The following is an 8804-nucleotide window of genomic DNA, read 5'->3' as shown; positions in this document are numbered from 1 at the left end:
CTGCCTCTATTGCTAGTGCTCCCCACCACACACATACGCAGCCCCTGCACTCATGCACCACTGGAGGGAAGCTCCAGGTGCTGAAGCCAACTGCCTTCATTGCTCCCTGCTGCACAGGTCCCGGGACTCCACCAGAAGCAGAAGGGAGCCCTGGCCCCTGCTTCCTCACAGCGGGACCTGTGTGGCAGGGAGCAGCGAAGGCAGCCGGCCCCAGTAAGGGGAGCTTCCCTCCAGTGGCGTACAAGTGTGGGGGCTACATGTGCATGGCAGGGAGCACTGGCGATAGAGGTGGCCTGGCCGGGCTGCACTTGCCACAATGTGCAGTGTTGGCTACAGCTGTGCACCACTGGGCATCAGTGCCTGCCCTGGGCACCAGTGCACTGAGCGCCTCCACCTGCTGCCGCTGCTGCTGCACCCTGGGGGGAGTGTGTGTGGGGGGGGTCCCCACATCTCCCACCCTCCATCACACCCCACAAATACCACACACCCATACCCTGCCCCTATAATCCCCCACATATACACACTCCGCAACATACCCTATGCCCCCCCCACACAGCCACACCCCCACAAACCCTGCCACACACCCCACCATACATACACTCACACCCCACCATACACACATCCCCCAAACCCCACCACACACACATCCCAACCACAGCCCCCCACACAATATATAAGACTAAGAATTTATTTTTGAGTTATTATGCAATCCCCTCTATATACAGTATGCAAACGCAAATCATGACAAAAATACTTTTTGTTATAAAATTAAAATACGTTATAGCAGGCGTTTGACTTTTAGTATATGATTTGGTTTTTTTCTGGTTCTAAGATGGCAACCCCCCCTCTCAAAAGGATTATCTTGGGGGGAGGTGGGGAAAAGGGAGGGACTTCTGACCACAAAGGTCAGGGGTTAGGGGTGGGAATTCTGGTCCCAAGATGGCAACCAGGGGGTGGGGCAATTGTCAAGGGGCAGGGCTACCCATGTGGCCCTCGAAAGCTCACCAAACCTCATTAAGTGGCCCTCCATCTGAAATAATTGCCCGTCCCTGGTCTAACTCACAGAGCTTGATGAGTTAGACCAGGAAGCTGCACATCTCTCAGCCCCCCTAAAGGGGTGGTTACCACAAATCCCAGCCCCAGCCCCATCCCAACGCTGCTGACAGCCCCGGTCCAGTGCTGGCACTGGGCTGGGGCCCACAGCAGCAATGGTGCTGGCTGTGGCCAGCCGGCTGGCAGCACGTAGCCAGGCCCGGGGACAGGGCCCACGGTGGTGGTGGTGCCAGCTGGGGCCTGCCAGCCAGCAGCACAGCACTGGGGCCGGAGCCACTGGGGCGGGGATGGCCCCTGGCTCGGGGCTGGTGCTAGGCTAGGGTTGGGGCCAGGGGCTCTTACCTGGCTGGGGTTGGTGTTCCGGGGCTGGGGTCCAGCAGTGGCAAGTCTAACGCAGGGGTCGGCAGCAGCACAAGGCTGTTCGCGTGCAGCCATGTGCTGCTCAATCTGGGCACGCCTCTTCCCGCCCCTTGGGGCAGGAAGCAGCCTACGTGCCAATAAAAACCATGCTGCCTGCCACGTTTGGCGCACGTGCCATAGGTTGCTGACCCCTGAATTAGACCAATGGTCCATCTAACACAGTATCCTGTCTCTGACAGTGGCAAGAAGTAAATGCTTTAGAGCAGGAGTCAGCAACCTATGGCTTATGGGCTGAATCTGGCTTGTAGCGCCATTTTGTTTGGCCCCCAGATGTGGGGTTTGGCAGCATTCAAGGGAGGGGAGCTTCAGTAGCAATCACTTTCCCATGCTGTCATGGAGAAAAGCACCTGCCCATCTGCCTGTCTCTGACCTGAACTGGGTTACTCCGGCCTACAGCCTAATAGGGCTGCCAATCACTTCTCTAGCCATGCCCTCCCTAACATCAACCCTTATTGGTTTTGGGATGTCAGTGGATATCCTTGATTGTTCCATTAATTAGCTCCCAATGAACTCATCCTCTATGAATTTGTCTAGTCTCTTTTTGAACCTGCTATAACTCTCTTTCTCTATAACTTCCCATGGCAGCGAGATCCACAAATTATGTGGTGTTTAAAAATAGTACTTCCTCTTGTTTGTTTTACATCTGCCCCCTACTAATTTCAGTGGGTGCCCCCTACTTTTTATATTCTGGGACCTACTGAACACAGCAAACTGATCAGGGAAACGGAGGAAAGCTGAGGCCAGTTTGGACTCCTCCAATCCTGCTGCAGCTGGTTATTCTAGAAACCATATAGTCATCAGAACAAAGACAAGCAATAACTGTAAACGCACTCCACAGTGGTTTCCGAGCCCCTGGAGGTGCCGATGCGTCTGTCAATGCTGTAGACTTCCCTCCTGACCACAGTAATATCAGCATTTTCCATCTCCATACACCTTCTCAGACCTTGCCAGCCAAGCACTGTCAATACACAGGTCACAAAATGACTATGAGCACAGGCTGGTCTATGCATGTGACTGTGCTGTGGTTGCATGAAACTACATGTTACTGCAGAATCTTCAGCATTGCAAGCTTTTGGCCAGTGTTTATGCGGTGGGTGGGATGCTGGGGTAGACAATGAGCAAGGAACTTGGAGCCCCTGGGACCCACAGTATGGGAGAGGCAGCTATGGGGTCAGCCCTTCTATACAGATTGCCAGAGATGGGTGTCCATGTGGTTAAAGGGGAGAGAAGTGACAGTTCTTAAAGGGAAAGGGCAGTTTATGCCCCCCTTGCACTGCTGGACATGATGCTGGGTGACAGAGGCAGAATCAGGCCCTCTGTAACAAACAAGGGATGTCTGAATGGATTGATAATCATGGTACATGAGGACTGAACACAGGAGGACTAAAGCATGCAAGGAAAATGTGGAGACTGATAATGACTCCAGCTCAGGTGGGGAGAAGGCACCACACTTCAAGAAGGACGTGGAGAACCTGGAGACGGTCCAGAGGAGGGCCACTCATATGGTTGGGGGCCTCTGTGGCCAGCCCTATGAGAAGAGGCTGAGGGACCTGAATCTCTGCAGTCTCTTGAAGAGGAGACTGAGGGGGGATCTTGTGGCTGCCTACAACCTTATCAGGGGCCAGCACCAGGGACTCAGGGAAACTCTGTTCACCAGGACCCCCCTTGGAGTCACCAGGAACAATGGCCACAAGCTGAGGGAGGATAGGTTTAGGTTAGATATTAGGAAGAACTACTTCACTGTAAGGGTGGCCAGAGCCTGGAATAGGCTTCCCAGAGAGGTGGTACTCTCCCCTTCCTTGGAAATCTTTAGGAGGAGACTGGATAGGCACCTGGCTGGGGTCTTATGACCCCTTCCACCCCCCAGTGCTCCTTCCTGCCCATGGCGGGTAGTCGGACTCGATGATCTGTCTAGGTCCTTTCCAACTCATTGATTCTATGACCTTGTTCCTGAGAACATGGTCCCCTCTTCCTGAAGGGCTGCACAGGGCCCCCTTCCCCAAGGTCCATCAAGGTCCTCTACAACAGGAGCTGCAGCACTACCAGGGGCACGAGGGAGGGCAGTGTATAGCACAACCACCTGGGTTTACCTGACAGTTCCTGCCCCAGTGCAAACTGGCTGCAGAGCAGGAGAGAAACCAGGGCCTCCAGTTCAGCACTACTGCCAAAACAGTCCCCTGGAGCCCGATGGGTTTTTGCTTCATCTCTCCCCACAGCAGGAAGCAGAAAATATCACACCTGCTGCCTATACAGGCTCCCCTCTGCGCGTACTCCTGACCTCCTCCAGACAGATAGCCCCCCTCCCACTCCTGCCCTACTTCTCAAGAGTTTACCATTTCACACTTGACGGAGTCTCTGCACCACTTCTTTGCCACCCTTTAGGCTCTCTCTTTATCTTGAATATTGCACAGCAACAGAGCTTTTGATCCTCTCTGTACTGACTGCACTGCTGCATTTAGTACAACAGAAGAAGCGGAGCTGCTTTGAAAAAAATGGCCCTGGTTTCCATTAGGTGTCTGTGTGTATCACAACAAGGAAAGCTGCTTTGGAAACAGATGTGAGCACAGAGTGCTCAGGTAGGCTTGTTGCCTTCACAGACACACTGACCCAAACAGTAAAAGGCAAGCAGATACAGAAAAGCAGGCATGGCAGCCACAGTGCAATCAAGATGTTATCAGTAATAAACAGCCAAGCAATAACTAACTTTCAAGAACAGGCATTAATTTGAACTCATGAGCAGCCACTGCAACACCACAAACTCAGCAAGGTGCTTCAACACACACCTTCATGTTTTGCATGTCTGAGGTCCCACTGACTGGTTTGGTTCCTAAAGCCAACAGGGAAGCACTGGTTTACACTTGGGCACGTGTAGAAGTCTCCTGAAGATCTGAACCTTAAAATCCAAGGGTACTAACATGAGGTGAAGTATCGTAGATTCTACTTTATCTCATCTTTGCTTACGCCCACTTCCCGAAGTGCAAGGTGATGCAACTTACCCACAAAGGAGCCGGAAGGAGCAGGGCAATGCAGGCTTCTGAAAACATGAAGTGACTAAAAACTAACGGCTCCAGCAGAACTCTGCTAAGCTACACTTACCAGAAGCAAAATGCACCACCCCCAGGCACACCTCTTGGAGACAGACACTTCATCTTCTACCCGCTCCTGGATAAGCCAATAGACATGCTCATGCACACATAAAAGATACCTCTTCCTGCTTTTCCACTCAGTTCACTCCCCACTCTCTTACACATGCACATGAAAATTACATAGCATTCCCCCTTCATATATGTCAGATCCTAGAGTTGACCACTTACTCTTCCCTTCCCCTTTGCATTCCTTGCAGCTCAGTGGGAAGCAAGGGGAAGCACAAAAAAAAATTAATGATTATAAATATTTTTCCATCTTCATCCAATACTTAAAATTTAAATTAAGGACACTTTAAAAATGTTTAAAAATAAAATGGAAACAATAACACCTTATATTAACTTTGGAAGTGGATGTTGCCTGTGCCTACGCATAACCTATTGACATCATTTAAATGAAATAAAAACAAGATTAATAAAGTTTGATGAGGACCCGTTTGCTGCAAGTTTTAAAGATCAAAATACTGAGCTGACAAAACTAACTCAGCACTGTACCTAGACTCCTGGTGGCCCTGGGAAAACATTTAGCATTGGGCCCCCTTTTGCCGGAGACAAGGATAATAATAATCAACAAATTACCATTTTTGGGCCATCCTTTCTGTCCAGGCCCTGGGCAGCTGCCTGGTTTACCCATGCCTGTGTCTGGCCCTGAACTAACTGACTGGGCACCTGGGACAGCCAGAGTGGAACAAAGTGCTGAGCCATAGCACAGATCTCTTCTCTGGGTGAAGGGAGTGACTCTGGTCATTGTATCTCATTCAGCTGGTTTAGTTCCCCAACCAGCAGGAAAACAAACAGGAGGTGAAAAAGAAGCTCCTTTTCCTCTTTGCGTCAATGAATACAAATGTGGTGTGTGAGAACAAAATCTTAGTTCTGCCATTTAGAAAATGTGGTGAGCAGAAACAATCAGTTAAATCACTAGCTACAGATAATACATCTTTTGTTTAGCTCGTCTGTTTTAAATGCAAGACATGTTTTGAGAAACTTGCATTTTTCTTTCTGTTTGCAGCACACAGAAGGGAGATTAACAGACAGAGAGCAACTATCCAATACCAGGCATATGCATTCCAACAGCACAAATCACAAGGGGGGAAAAATCCTCCAATAGATCAAGGTGTCACCCCTTGTTTTTTAAATAAGTTAAATAAGTTAAGTTATATAATTGCTTAAGCAAAGGGACCTAAGCATTGTGCATCCTTCTGCTTAATCAAACAACATACCAAAGTGGAACAACTAATGGGAGTGCAGTTGGCAGGAGGAAATCAGTTGAAGGGGACAAACGCAAAACGGGACTAAAGGCACCGATTCAAATGGATCCTTTCCACACCACACTCCTCCACAACTCCCCCACACTCAGATTCTTTCCTCCTCACACATTCACAAGCACTCTGCAACCTTCCCCTCCCCTCTTCCCTGCCATCAGCCTCCAGGCTGTTCACAGCAGAGCAGCTTTCCTACTCTTCCTGAGCTTTGAATCCCTTCCAGGTGGGCCTTGGCTGGACTTTGAAGCAGGAACAAAGAAGGTGCAGACCAAGCCCATTTGAATTTATTCCCCGCCCTTCTCCTCAACCCAGAGAAGCAACAAACACGGAGGCTTGCGGTTCGGATGCCCCCGAGTTTTGCTTGCCCTCAGCCTTAAGGCCCTTGGAGCAAGCAGGGGAGGAGACTCCCATTTCCATAAACTGGGCTTAAAGCTGCTACACCTCGGCAGGTGCTGAACCACGGCAGAAGAGCAGTTCTCCTGCGAAGCGGTTCAGGAAAACTGCCTTCTTGGACACAGATACAAGGTATTTCCCCTGCCAGGTTAAGAAGCTGCTACACTTGATCTGAGCCTTCCAGAAGCCAAGAAGTGACTGGGAGACATGAGTTTGTGTCTGTGATCACTCCAGAGAGACCAACACTGATCTAGGGGCCCTTGATAAGGGAGACATCTGCAAAGAATGGGGAGAACCTTAAAGAATTCATCTTCTGCTCTCCCCACGCCTGCCACAGCACATAATATTCATCCCATGTGTGAACAGCACCCACCATTTTTTTAAATTTAAATGAGCTCTCACTGCCTCCCACCACTTTCTGAGGTGAGGCTGAGGTGTGCTGTGATGGTTTCCACTGTGCTCAGCTGCCAATCCTCAATCAGCCACATTTCAAAGAGGAAAAACCCACATGTTCTTCCACTCCTACTGTGGCACCTGGCACTTCAGAGGAATCTGGGCTGCTCTGAAGTTTAACTCAGGGTCTTAACATTGCTTCAGAAGCTGTTTGGAGCTTCTCATCATTTGAAAAATCCCTTTGCTTAGAATTATGAAATTACTATGAAATGAAGAAGATTCCCAGCTAGCTTCTCCACCAGCATAAACCAGTGCAAACCCAGGAAAACTCAAATCAGTCTGGCTCCACTGAGGTTTCTCTGGGGTTGGATGCATTTGCTGGCTGTGTTATGCAGAACAAAACACTGGGAACAAAAAGAGAGATTCCCACAATGTAGTATTTTTAGACATAAATGGCCCAGGCAGAACTTAGCGTATCACAAGAATGACAAGACTTTAAGATCATGTGGAAGATTCTGATTCAAAAGCGTGACTGATACAGACATTATTGGACACTGCTGGTGGAAACAAATGGGAAAAGGAACGAAGACCACAGTTTTGAAGTTTAAGGGAAGCTGCTCATTTGACAATAACGTGTGTGCCTGAGCTGGAGGAAGGAGGCAGATCTGACACGGTTAGGGCAATATAGAGATCCCCACATTGACTAATCTGTAACTGAATCTCCCTTGGGATGCTGAAATCACAAAGGAAGCACTCTGCAGCTGAAGAGCAGATGCTCACAATGCAGCTGGGATGCTCTGTAGACATTACTTACCCCTATGTTTCATCTACGCACAATACCCATTAAGGGAAGTGGCGGGTCTATGTCAGTGGTTTGCACATGCCTTCTCTTGCCTTTTGAGAATGACAGAATTAAAAACAGACATCAATCTTTGGAATTTCCTAGTTGAAACTCCCAGTATCTGAGCAGCCAAAGCCACTTCACTTTGCCATTGTAGCAAAACTAACGACTCAGCTTGCTTCCTCTTACGAAAAATACAAAAAATGTCCCCCAGTGAACAAATACCCATATACCATACTTATTCAAATACAAGATGAGGTGTGGCCCTCCTCCCCTCCCCTCCATTTACCACGGAGAAAAAAAGCCCCTTGTCTTAGATTTGGGGGGGGGGAGAGACGAGACAGGAAGCTGCTGTAGCTCCAGCCAGAGATGCTACCACCAGGTCAGGCTCAGGCTCAGGCCATGCTCTGTGCCCCAGGTTGAAGCAGAGCCAGAGCCTGCAGAGCAAAGGAAAGGGAAGTGGTGAGGGGGAGGGACGGCAGGCTCAGGGAGGGCAAGTAGTGGGGGCACGACAGGCTTCGGGGGCAAGATGTGGGAGGCAAGTGGCAGGGGTCATGCAGCCCCTCACTGTCCCACCATCACTTGCCCCCCTGCAGCAGTGTGGGGGGATGGACAATAAATTTAAGATGACCCTCCAATAATTAGATTCTATACATGGAAAAATTAGAAACACATTTACACAGTTTCCATGTATAGAATCTAATTACATTCAGGGTATATTGGATTTGGATAAATATGATAATTTTCTGCACGTACATGCATCTCTGGCACCAGGCTGGGCAATATGTTGCCCTCACTCAGTGCTGTTTTCACAAACGAGGCACACAAGCCCTCTAGGCATTGCTATACAATGTACAATGCCAGGTGGATGGCTAGCTAGCACCTCACATCACAGAGATCAATCCTGGAAAGTGCCAAGTACCTCTACCAGGGCAAAAAGAGTCAGATTTCTGGAATTTCACTGAACATCTTTTTTGAGAGCATCATAATTCAGTAGTCCTTTGTCTAAGTCTGTGATTTTCAGCCTGTGGTCTGCAGACCCCTGGGGGTCTGCAGATTATATCTAAGGGGTCCATGAAAGATGACTACAATCAATCAAAAGTATGTGAATACCCACACTTACAATTCAAAGAGGTTGGCACCTCCATTCAATTTTTTTGAAGGTCCACAAATGAAAAAAGACTGACAACCACTGGTCTAAGTCACTTCACAGTTGGTGGAAAAATCCCAAGGAGAATTCAGTTACAGACTAGTCAGTCTGAGCACATGCAATCATTTGTGTGGGGGGGGGGGGGGGGG

The 8804-nt window shown here is 49.3% G+C and overlaps 1 protein-coding gene across 1 annotated transcript in view; it reads right to left on the bottom strand.

Annotated features, from left to right (window-relative positions):
- Positions 1-8804, bottom strand: part of GALM (galactose mutarotase) — a 46235-nt gene that overhangs the window by 22309 nt on the left and 15122 nt on the right. The window lies entirely within an intron of this gene.

The sequence above is a fragment of the Gavialis gangeticus genome, unplaced genomic scaffold, assembly GCF_001723915.1.
Source record: "Gavialis gangeticus isolate Ggan-Ray unplaced genomic scaffold, GavGan_comp1, whole genome shotgun sequence".
Lineage (NCBI taxonomy): Eukaryota > Metazoa > Chordata > Crocodylia > Gavialidae > Gavialis > Gavialis gangeticus.
The sequence above is the reverse complement of the archived record's forward strand: the minus strand, read 5'-3'. Positions and strand labels throughout refer to the sequence as shown.